Genomic DNA, 12036 nt, shown 5'->3' on the forward strand with positions numbered 1-12036 from the left:
GGAAATTATGTAGTAAATGACTTTGGCAGTGAATAGTAATAGCAAATTCATGTTATCTTTGTCATAAGCTAAAATAGCTGATCTGAAGCCAGTCATGTCTATTAGTTGAGTGTAAACCTAAAGTTCTTGGCTGAACTCTTCTAGGATTTTGAAGGGGTTGGGAGGAAAATGATTGTTAAGTCTTAACAGGGTTAAAGTGGGTGATGAAAGAAAGGTGACTTTCAGAAACAAATAAAAGGAACCAGTGAGCACTTCTGGTTTCGACAAAGATTTATTTATTGATTTAATAATTATAGATGAAACTGGTAATGTAATCTGTTAAGCTTTGTAAGTAGTTTCTGTTGTACAGTTTAGTGTTCCGGTGCTTTCCCAGACCGTGGTTATTTGTGTGGAACTTGTGCTTGCTGAACAGCTGTTAGACTGCTCTGTCCTCATATTTCAGTTGCAGTATTTGGCAGTTCTTGGCATCAAGCATACAGATGAAACAATTGCTTTGTTTGCAGGAGGGGAAACATTTTAAAATCACTGCTCTTTCTTGCTTTTTTTTTCTAACAGCCTTGCACTGTAATTACTTTGTGCTTGGCAGGAATCAATTTTGTCTTTACTGAGCATCTTAACTGTCCCTTCAGAAGTCAGCCAAAGCTATCCAAGTTAAAAGCCAACATTTCTAGCTAATTCACACTCAGAAACTTGCTTGTGGTGAGCAGCTGAAATCCTGCCTCCCTTGTGATTCTGTTCTAGCCCATGGCTATGAGAAATAGAGCAGGAATTCTGCATGCAATTGTACCTCTGGCCGTGACAAGCCCACTGAAACCGAGGAGACTTCTAGGGTTTAGTTTGTGTGTGAGTTCACTGGTTGGATTTAGGCAAAAAAAGGTAAAGATGATGAAGCTGGCCATACAAGAATCTCAGTATTTGGAAAGAAGGTAGTGCATGCTAGAAAATATTGAGATTGGCTTGATGAGGAAGAAGGATATGGGAATCAGGAAAAGAAGCAGAAGTGATGGGGCCATTGGAGGCAAAGCTGGGTAATGACATTGAGAACGTCATGCCATGGAGCCTGAGAACTGACTAAGTTAGGGGGAAAAAAGGTCTGATGAAATAAAGTACTTCTGACTAGTTCAGTTACAAATGTGGATTGGTAAGGAGCCTTTGGATGGGACATAACTAGAACTGGAATGAGGATTATATGAGACAACTGAGACTGTCTAGTGAAATAGGCTGGACTACAGTTGGACAAAACAGGTGGGAGGGGAAGCAGGGAGCGTTAGATCAGAATAATGCATTTCCATGTCACTTTATCCTTTGCAATTCCTAAAACTGAATAGGAAGACTTTTTTTTTTTTTTTCCTTAACCTGGTCATTCTTTTGCTGTCAGTAAACCTCTGAAGTCTGTTGACTGACAAAGCCTTGCCTCACTGATAGTGGTGTGTGTGGAGCACCATGACCTGAAGGGAGAACTCCAAAGCCCTTTGCCACTTCTATTTGTAAAGCAAATGCGGGAGAACCAAACGCTCTGTGAGCTGTGGGAATATTGGCAGTGCTGCTTGCCTTCTGTTTGTCTTCATAATGACAAACCATCAGCCTCTCCATCTGGGGCTTCAGGATGCCAACAGGCACTCTGTGATCATTGCTGTGGTGAGGGCATGGCAGGGTTGGCTGAGGGCCTGGGTCAGGCTGGCACTGGGATAGAAGCAGGTCACAAGGAGGGGTAGGAATAACTGAGGTCAGGGAACCAGAGAAGCACAATGAATTAATTTCAAGGGCAAGGCAAAGGTGAAGGAGCAAGGCTACGATGTGGAAAGGAAAAGTTGTTGTGTGACAGAGTAAACATTAAAGCCTCCAGGCTGTGGAGAGATTCAAACCAGGATGCAGGATAGGAACCCAAAGAAACAGGCTGCTAGAAACAGAGGTGTCACATACATACAGTTCTAGGAAAACTGACAAGCTCCCAGAATGCCTTCTGTAGAGACATGCCTGCCACTTTGTGACTGTATATCTGAGTATGGGGCTTCTGCCTTGTTTGCTGGCCAAGTGAGGGACTCATTTCATCACGTGTAAAAAATCAAACTGAGGCATAGTCCTGTAATTGAAGATAAACTGTGCTGTTTGACTGATGCGTAGGTTTCGGTAAAAGAGAGTTGTACAAATGGGTCTGTACTCTGTAGTGTCACCTCTGTTTTGTCAAAACAGGGATGCAGGGAAGAAAAATTTAGTTAAGCTGAATTATGTTCTGGGCTCCTGCTCTTAGGTGTTTCAATGAAAAATGTTTTGAAAATGCTGTAAGGAGACTAAAGTTGGTTGTCTGGTGATCAATTAAGTCCCTAAGTTATCAGAATTTCTTCCTTTCTTTTTCTCCATCTTCACTCAACTCCATTAGCAGCAACCCAGGAGAAGCCTTTTCATAGGTAAAGCTTCATTCTTCTTTCAAAACTAGTATTTATTGATATCCTTATATACTATGTTTGTAGGCTGTGAAAGAGGAACATCAAAACTTACAAGTTCTGCCTTTTTTTTTTTGTCCAATGTGTTTGCCTGTTTTTGGTGGAGGAAGCACAAAGTGCAGTGAAGGGGAACAGTGTTAAGGAAAAATGTAATGCTTGATTTAATACATCTGTTTTTCATTTTAAAGACTATTTTTATTTGATGTTCTGTTTCATACAGTATTTGGATTCTACTTTAATTTTTTCGGTGTCCTACTCTCTAGATTTTAGGAAAGTACTGTTCATCAGGAAGCAGGTCATGAGCAATGACAACAAACTTTTTGGGCCTCCACCCATGCTACAAAATACATTATCTGTTGGTTTTTTTTAGATTCTAAAACATAGTAAAATATTCAATATTACCTAAGAGAACTGCCAATCTAAAAATTTCTTAATTGTGACATGGAATTGGTAGGACTGCTGCATGTTGTCTCTTTCCCTTCCTTCCCTCCCACTTCCCTTTTTGCTGACCAATAACTCTGATTCTCTTAAATAAATAAATAAAATCTCATCACAGAATATTTTGAGTTGGGAGGGACCTTTAAAGGTCATCTGGTCCAACTCCCTGGCAATGAACAGGCATATGCACAGCTAGATCACGTTGCTCAGAGCCTCATCCAGTTTGATCTTGAGTGTCTCCAGGGATGGGGCTTCTTCCACCTCACTGGGCAGCCTTTTCCAGTGCCCCATCACTCTTCTTGTAAAAAAAAAAAAAAAAAAGGAAAAAAACAAAAACAAGCACAAAAAGAAAAAGCAACCAAAAACCCACTTTTTCCTTATATCCAATCAAAATCTTCTCTCTTTTAGTTTGAAACCATTTCCCCTTGTTCTGTCGCAATAGACCCTGTTAAAGAATGTCCCCTTCTTTCTTATAACTCCCTTTTAGATACTGAAAGCCTGCTGTCAGGTCTCCCTGGAGCCTTCTCTCCTCCAGCCTGAACAGCCCCAGCTCTTTCCGCCTGTCCTCATAGGAGAGGTGTTCCATCCCTTGCATCACTTTTGTGGCCATCCTCTGGACGTGCTCCAGCAGGTCCACGTCTCTCCTGTACTGAGGACTCCACATCTGGATGCAGCACTCCAGGTGAGGTCTCACCAGTGCAGAGTAGAGGGGCAGGATCACCTCCCTCATCCTGCTGGCCATGTTTCTTTTGATGGAGCTCAGGATACAGTTGGTTTTCTGGGCTGTGAGAGCACATTGCTGGCTCATGTCTAGCTTCTCATCCACCAGCCCCCTGGGTCTTTTTTGGCTGTGCTGTGCTCAATCCTTTCATCCCCCAGCTTGTATTGGTAGTGAGGGCTGTCTTGACTCAGGTGCAAGATCTTGCATTTGGATTTGTTGAACCTCATTGGGTTCACGTGAGCCCACTGTTCAAGCCTAAAGAGGTCTCTCTGGATGGTATCCCATCCCTCCGGTGTGTCAACAGCACCCCACAGCTTGGTGTCATCCACAGACTTCCTGAGGGTGCACTCAATCCAACTGTTGATGTCACTGATGAAAGTGTTAAAGATCACCGGTCCCAGTACTCACCCCTGAGGGACACCACTTGTCACCAGTTCTTCCTTCCCCACCCAACAAATGCTTTATAGCTGACAAACATAAGCCATTTCCTAACCTTATCCTCTTTCTACAGAGGTCATAAAAATTGCTAATGCAAATGATGTTGCCTTCTGTTGTGCGCTACTAGAAGGAAGCGGATCACTGCAGTTTATGGGGTACTTACCCTTTTCGGTACATGATGAATGGCTCACTTCAAATGATGTTTCCTCATTGATTTCCCACTGTTTATCACCAGAAAAGACAGAGCAGGAAGAAGAGCATTTAAACATGAAGTTGATTTTGAAGATGACATAAATTTCACTGCAGTGTGAAGTCATGGCAATACAGCATTTGCTGGAGTAGAGGAGCAAAATACATGAAGTCACTTCTTTAAACTTAGAACTATGTTACAATTTTACTGCTTGTAAGGCTAGCGAAGGTTTAATTGACGTTACAGTCTTTGAATACTTCACTTACAGTTTCACAAGAAGTAAAATTGTTTGCTCTTCTTGAGATGTTAGTCCTTAAACTTGTTTGCATCATTCATTTTCACAGAATCCAGTGTTGGCTAACTTGCTAGCAAAAACGAGGCTACATAGGCTAGAACAGAATAGGGTGTTTCAAAAGTCACTTCTGTAGCTACTGTTGCAAACCAGTTTGCATTATATATTTATATAAACTGAATTTTGAAGAAAATGACAAAATGAAACTGTTGAGGTGAGGTGTACCTATTTCAGGAGTTGTAAGTTGTAATAAGTTGTAATAATTTTCATTTTCATTGTGTAATAGTGTAGCTATCAGTTATTTTCTTGCATTATTTATTTCTGTAGAGATGCGGTTATTAGTTCTGCTCAGTAAAGTAAAAAAGCCTCTTTGCCTTCTTTGGACTTGTGCTTGTAGATTTTTAGGTTTAAACCATAATACAGTCTGCAGACTTCCCAGTCTGATCAGTTTTGATCTTTCTCGTTTACTGGAAACTGTTTTGAGTAAATCTGTGAATAATCTATAAGCCTGCTTAGAGATGACTGGGAAAAAATATGCTGTCCACTTCCTTTCTAAGAATTATGGAACTGGTCTTCAAATACCCCTGCTGTAGACATGGATCAGTATGGTGTGCAAAAAAGCAGGTAATATCATAGCTCTTCACTTATTTGCATGCGTTCTTTCTGAACAGTAGAGCACTTTTCTGTAAAACCATCAACTTCCAGAATTAATATTACCAAGTGTGCCATATACTTAGCTTGACTCGTTTCTCCCTGTTCAACTGCAGTTACTTTCAAGAGAAGGACTCTGAGACTTGTGGGAGGACACTTCAATACAACAGCAACAATAAAAATAGTTACCAGCCTTGCAGGATGCCAGATTATGTTTGAATAATTTAGTGGGGTAAATGTTGCCCTCTAAAGGGTCATTTCCCACAGCATCCAAGTGAGGCCACCACAGTTAGTGACTGATCTACAGTCTCTTTGGATGAAGATGTTAATTGGATGGATGCTGAGTAGTGTGTAATTTTATGAAAAATAACTGCAGCTTTGCATCCGTATAATATTTTAACTGAACAGGTAATTGGAGATATACCTTCAAGAGTAATTGTTAGAAGACAAGGAACAAACTGTGTATTGTTACTTAGAGGATGTAGAAGGATGAGGGTAGAAAAAGAAAAGTTAAAATACAGTTGGTTTTCTCTGATGTGCTTCATCTTCATGAAAAACAACTATAATTCATTTCAATGTATCTGCTTTTTTTTTTTTTTTTAACTTAGTGTTTAGTGAGCATGCTTGAGTGGCAGAGAACAAAATGTACTTTTTGAAGATAAGAAATGTTTCAAATGTTCGTGATGAGAGCAGCATGCACTGAACAAGCACAAATCATTCAGACACCTCTTTAAATTTCAAATGTTGAATTTAAGTGGCTTAAAATCAAGCTGAAGTAATAATATAAAAATACGCAGTTTTTTCCTAAATCCAGTGTTTATAATTGATGCTGTTATTGTACATCAAACAGCTGCTTATGGCAAGCCTTGAAGTAACTGACCCCACATCCAAGTCTAAGTGTTCTGAGATGAGCTGTTCCCAGTCCTTGCTCTTCTAAACCAGTCTAATTTCTGACAATGGCAGAAACATCTGTACTTGGTCTCTGTTTTTGCTGTTGCTGGGGACATGACGTGCACTCAAACTACCAAGTTTAGAGATCCTGACAGCTAGACAAGAGCATCTGAATGCTGATAGTCACAAGGAGGTGATGGGCACATTGGTAAGGTCAGAACAGTGTTGCTGTTTCATGGTGTTGCTGCCAGATGAGTAATTTCAAACAGAGTGCAATAGCAATAAAATGGTAACAGAATTTTTATGGAGTTACAATTGCTATGTGAGAGTTCAAACCTATTCCACATGTATCTACACCTCCTTTTTTTCTGCCTTATGTTGTTAGTATGTAGGCAGTATAGACAATACATGAGAGAAAACTTGTGAGAGTCATCCCTTCATTGCCAATAATTTTCCTAGGGTTTTTATATTTGTGCAAAGAGGAATTAAATGGGGGATTTAACAAGACTACATTATCTCTAAATACCATTATACTTGTATTCTGATCCTGATTCAAAGTCTTATGTTACTATAGTCAAAATAACATTGTTTTTTTCATTGAAGCTGAAAAGTTGAACACAGATTCTTGTTGTAAATGAGGATTGCTCATTGCTTTCACTTCTAAAACAATGTTGTGTAATACATGCTATCTGTGTACCACTGAGCTCTGCTCTTCCTTCTGTGAGTGCTAAGTTATGCATTTCCAGAAGGTTCAACTCTATCTGTAAGCGAAAACTTAGGAGAGCTGCAATAGACAGTGCTTTTCTCCAGTCAGTTCCTTACCACCTAGTGCAATTAAGTAATCATAATAAATAAAGCTTTTATAATTAGTCTATTTTTTTTTTTATTTCTCTTTTCCATGTCTTCTCCTTTTCCTTGTAATTTCCTGCTGCATCTGAAGCAAGTTGCTTTTTTTTTTTTGGTTGCTGGTTTGTTGTTTTGGGGTTTTTTGGTAACTTTTAGTTTGTCACTGTTTGGCTTTTCACCAAAAAGAAAAAAACTCTATGCCTCTAAATGAATTGGTTGAATTGCCGAAGAAGAAAAGTTGCATAACCCATCATTAAATTTCTTAATCACTGCCACTCACCTTCAGAACAGAAATGCATGCTGCTTCCAAAACCCCAAACTAACAAGTACATTTGTGTTTATCATTCAGACACATGACTTTTTATTTCTGGACATTAGAACTGTAATCCATCCAAGAAGATAATTTTATAAAGCGATTAACTTTAAAACAGCTGTTTTTTTCTTAATTGTCTCTTCTGCAATGCACTATAAAGACACCCATGCTGGACTCCAGGAAAAGGCTGGTCTTTGAAAGGCACCTACCAGAACGTCAAGAAGCTGCTCCAGTCCCTTTTTCAGAAGGAAGTACCAGAGGAGCTGTGTGTGCTGTATCCAGGTTCTCAAGCTGCCTTCTCGCCCAGATATCTTTGCTCTGCATGTGTGGGAAAGATACAGCCTAGTTTGGACTGTAGGTCAACTGCATGCTGTGTTAGCAAAAAAAAAAAAAAAAAAAAAAAAAAAAAAAAAAAAAAAAAAAAAAACAGTTTCAAAGGCACGTCTTATCTTTGCCCAAACTGCTGCAGGTCCCAGTGCTTTCCCATTCTGTCGCTGGCAGAGAACAATTCTATTGCTTTCATGCATGTAATGCAAAGTTCAAGAGGCGTCTGGATGAGGAGCTATGAGATATGGTTTAGTAGCTTAGTGGGTAGTAATGGTGATAGGAGGATGGACTAGATGATCTTGTAGGTCCTTTCCAACCTTGTGATTCTATGATCCAGCAGACAATGCAATTGTAATGTTTGCTGTTAAACTATGCCTCCAGCTTGAGAGACTTCTAGCTTGCTTTTAGTCTTCCTGTTTAAGAAGGATAATGCAGAACTGACAGTTGAAGAGAGCTAGGAGTTATTGCATAGTTGAAGCTTAATTAAAAGTACTTTTCAATCCTCCAGTGTTCTTGAATGCACTTGTCCAATCCCTGTGGTAACACAGGTAATACTCCATCTGGTGCTGTGGCCGTAAACATTTGCAAAGTTCTTGCCACTCACTTGACAGCACAGAATGCTCAGCCAAGAGGCAGACAGCCTCTTCCCTACTGCAGGGAACTTGCCATTGGCTGGCTTGGGCATTTGTAGGGTTACAGTTTACAATCTTTATTTATTTCCAGCCCTCTAGTTCTGACTCTGCATTCCCACCCTGGAGCAAGTCTTATGCCAATAGTGTGGGAATGCAATCCAGAAACAGAAGCACTGCTATTTCTGGCAGCAAATAAGGTGGCTTGGGCATGAGAAAAAGCAGCTTCTTTTGACAGCCCATACTGAGGGAGAGGGGAAGAAAGAGGGAAGCAGTCTTACCCTTATCTTTACATCCCTTAAAGCAAGATATACAGTATGGGTGCTTCACATTTCTTCTGTGTGAGATAGCTATGGAAGGATCCCAGAGATAAATATTTGTGGAGCAGGACATCTGCAATAGATAGATTGCTCAAGTGGACACACCAAGCAACAGAGTTAGCTAACAGAATTAGAGGTTTTTCTCTCTACTTATGGGGTGTGTGGTCTCTAGCTTACTGTCCTGAGTAAAATATGTATCTAATAATTTATAATTACTTTGAGAGTTACTTACTACCAATTATGATTTCATTGCCATTGTTGTTTGCTCCTACTTCATGGCTGTAACCAAGAGTACAGGACTTCAAAATCTAGTCTGTTCTTCTTAGTTCTGCATGCTTTCAGTTTTGGTATGCTTTGACTGAAAATGAGTAGATAATAAAGCAAGTTTAGAGCTTTTTTTTTTCTTTTCTTTTTTCACCTCCGACCTTACACATAACAGAAGCATCAACAGCTGTGGCCATGATTCTGGCACGACCCAAAAGTGCAGGCAGGGGTGAGGTAACATAGATGCTGATTCTGCCCTCTTGGACATTTTCTGCTGTTGTAAGACATAGCTGTGTGGTCAGTTACATTTCTTCAGTTAAATGACATTTAATGCTTACATTTGCATAAAATACCAGTAAAGTGATGGGAAGGTCTTTCTCCGGGTTGTGGCCTGCAATATTCTCTGTAGTAACGGAACATAGTTTCTTAGTCTGACATAAGCAGTATTTGAACTTACAGACAGTTCCAGGCTGCTTGGTGTCCCCTAAAATATCACACAGTTTGTGGAAAGAATGCTGCATTCATTCTTTGAACAGCTAACTTTACTGAATTGATTTTATACGTCATAGAAATGGTGACCAGATTCTCTGGTGTAGCTGAGCAAAAGAAGAGTGCTTTGAGAACTGGTCAGGGCCAGACAGCATGAGCAATTATTTTTTAAGGGGGAGTTGGTTAAGTCCTGGTCTGAACAGTCAGGAATGAAATAGGACAGATAAACCCAGGGTTACTGAGTTCCCATGTCTTGAGTGAAGCTGTCTTTCTTGGCAGCCTCAGAGAACGCAGACTGCTGTAGGCTTTTCTTTGGTGGTTACATTTGTGAGACAGAGGACTGTACAGGTTATGGCTCAATTACATTTGAAATAGGTAACCAGGAACTGAATCAGACATTCCTGGCTGCAGTAGTTGCCAGAGTGCCATTTTCTGATTCTCTCTGGCCCAGACCAAGTGTTGTCAAGGAGTTAGAGCATTAAAAGAAGTATATAACAACGTTTTCTCCCTCACTGTGAGTGCATAAATGGGCATATAATTATAGCTAAGTCTTTGTTTTATGTTTTCCTCGGGAAAGGTGAGGGAGATGAATGGAAGGGAAATAAAAGGTAAGTAGAATTATATGAAGCATGCGTATAGTAAGAATACATACATATATATGAGAAAAACAGCATTTTGCCTAGTAAGTGCATGTTTTTGAGAAGCATTCAGAATTTTTTTTTTTTTTTTTACACATGAGAATATCCGTAGTGGATTACAACTAATCACCTCCTTCAAAGATGCATTACTACAGCCGAGCTCAGTTGGGTATGTAGTATATAGTATCCTCCTTTAAGTAGGCATTTTTAATTGTTTTCCCTTTAAAAGATGAAATGCCTCTCAGTTTTCACAAGTAAATATGTTACAACTTGGGGAAAGTAGGAAAAGAGGAGGCAATTGAACTGTGTAATAAGAAAAACATTAGTTAGGAATCTCTAGCAGGCCTGTGAATGGGAGAGAAGGAAAGGAGACCTGGGTGTGCAATCCTGCTCACAAAGGAGAGTGAGAATGAAAGCAACCATCGTTTAGAAAGCACGATATGCTTACAACTTTTATTTCACATTTCTCTGCTTTCAATGCACTGTGATGCTGACTCTCTCTCTACAATTTTTCTGGATTTTAAATCAGACCTGTGTAATTAGCTAACTTTACTTATTAGCCTGAGCTGACTCTAGCCACACAATGGTTGAATCGGTTGCCATTATATTTGTTTAACTGCTCTAAAGTAAGTTTCCAACAATAGGTTCCTGCACTTAAATAGCTCTGTGAGCACTGGTGCCCTATCAATCATTCAGGCCTTTCCCTCCTGCTGTCGGCTCTGATAGACAGATCTGCTGATGTGGGTACTCTGGAAGAAGAGATCAGGAAGAAGGGATGATGGATAAAGACCATCTCCTGTCTTGAGAGGAAATCAGAAAAATCCTTTCTTTCACTGTCAATAAGCTGCTTTGTCAAGGTGTCACAAGATTAATTATGCTCATGCAAGGAGTGAGAACTTTTCCCCCTCTCATTTTGGTGTAATAGGGTGGCATTCTTCTGAACTGTGACAGAATTGCAAAGAAAGAGGCTTAAGAGATTTCAGTGCTGTAACATCACTGTCCTGTAAGCATTTGTAAAGCCCTTAGGCATACAACCCTGGTACTGTGAGGTTCTGCCAGTAATTGATTGATCAAAGTATTTGTTTCAGGTGCAGTACGGACACCACGAAACATACTGTTGAACTGCAGTATGTCAGCACTGTGGGTTTTTTTAGGTTTTTAAAATTCAAACTTTCAATGAAAAGCTGCATAAAGCCTTTTTGTGACTTAACCATGAATGCAAAAGCTTGCAACTGTGTGTTAGTTTCTGAAATTATACATTTTCACTAAAAAGGGAAATCTCCCATAAATGATTGTGGAATATTTTCTTATTGGATCTGTAGAACTTTGTTTGGCATTTTATTTTACCACTGCCTTTCTGTGTGCTTTGAATAAACAGCGTAGAATACAATAAAAATGGAATGATCTGACATTTTAAATTAGTCTTTTAGCAGATCAATACAATGAGTTAACTTGAATTCTGAACAGAATAGGTTGAAGTTTAAAAAAAAAAAAAGTCTTAAAAATCAGGGGCCTGGGAAAAAGAAAGCCTCTTTCAAATGTGAGGCCATTTTGACTTTGTTACTTGAGACAGTAAGCAAGCTCTTGAAATGTTGCAACAAATTAGATCAGTGAAAGGACTGCTTTCTGTGACTTAGTCCTGTGGTCAGATGGAAAGCATTTCTTGTAATTTGTTGGTTTATATGTACTTACGTATTTCTTAGGAGTTAAGTTTTAAATTACTAAAAGAGAATTGGGACTTAAACAGCCACTTCAGTTTTTTCAGCTGAATGTCTCTGGAATAGATTTTCTGTTTTTAATGTTCACAGTGCTACTCTATGAAAGGCAGTGTATTTTTTGTACTGAGTTTTCAATTTTTAATGTTTAATGTCGATGCTCCTGTGCAGCTTCCCTTCAAATTAATGTCACTTTAAAGCTGTTGAACTGTAATATATGACAACTGAAATCGTAACGAAACCAGCATTTTCGACATGGATGTGCCTGACCTTGAAATGTTGCTGATACAAGCTAATGCTGTTAAATTGCATGCCAAATTAACCCTCATTTCCAAATGCTTTGTGTGTGTGTGTGTTTCCTGTAGGATATATTGGCTTTGATCCTACAAAGCAACGCTTCTTTTACAATCGGTTATTTTTTAATGAAGGA

At 39.4% G+C, this 12036-nt stretch overlaps 1 protein-coding gene and 1 long non-coding RNA gene across 9 annotated transcripts in view; one reads left to right on the forward strand and one right to left on the reverse strand.

The window, feature by feature from the left end:
* GREB1L (GREB1 like retinoic acid receptor coactivator) overlaps positions 1 to 12036 on the forward strand; it is a 160442-nt gene that overhangs the window by 61870 nt on the left and 86536 nt on the right. The gene's annotated exons all lie outside the window — the stretch shown is intronic.
* Positions 1899 to 7743, reverse strand: LOC149918562 (uncharacterized). The gene is made up of 3 exons (XR_016465128.1): positions 7434 to 7743; positions 4205 to 4262; positions 1899 to 3180 (listed from the first exon to the last, which is right to left on the reverse strand). It is a non-coding gene; the product is annotated as an uncharacterized LOC149918562 (long non-coding RNA).

This window comes from Phasianus colchicus, chromosome 3, assembly GCF_987193195.1.
Source record: "Phasianus colchicus chromosome 3, bPhaCol1.hap1.1, whole genome shotgun sequence".
Classification (NCBI taxonomy): domain Eukaryota; kingdom Metazoa; phylum Chordata; class Aves; order Galliformes; family Phasianidae; genus Phasianus; species Phasianus colchicus.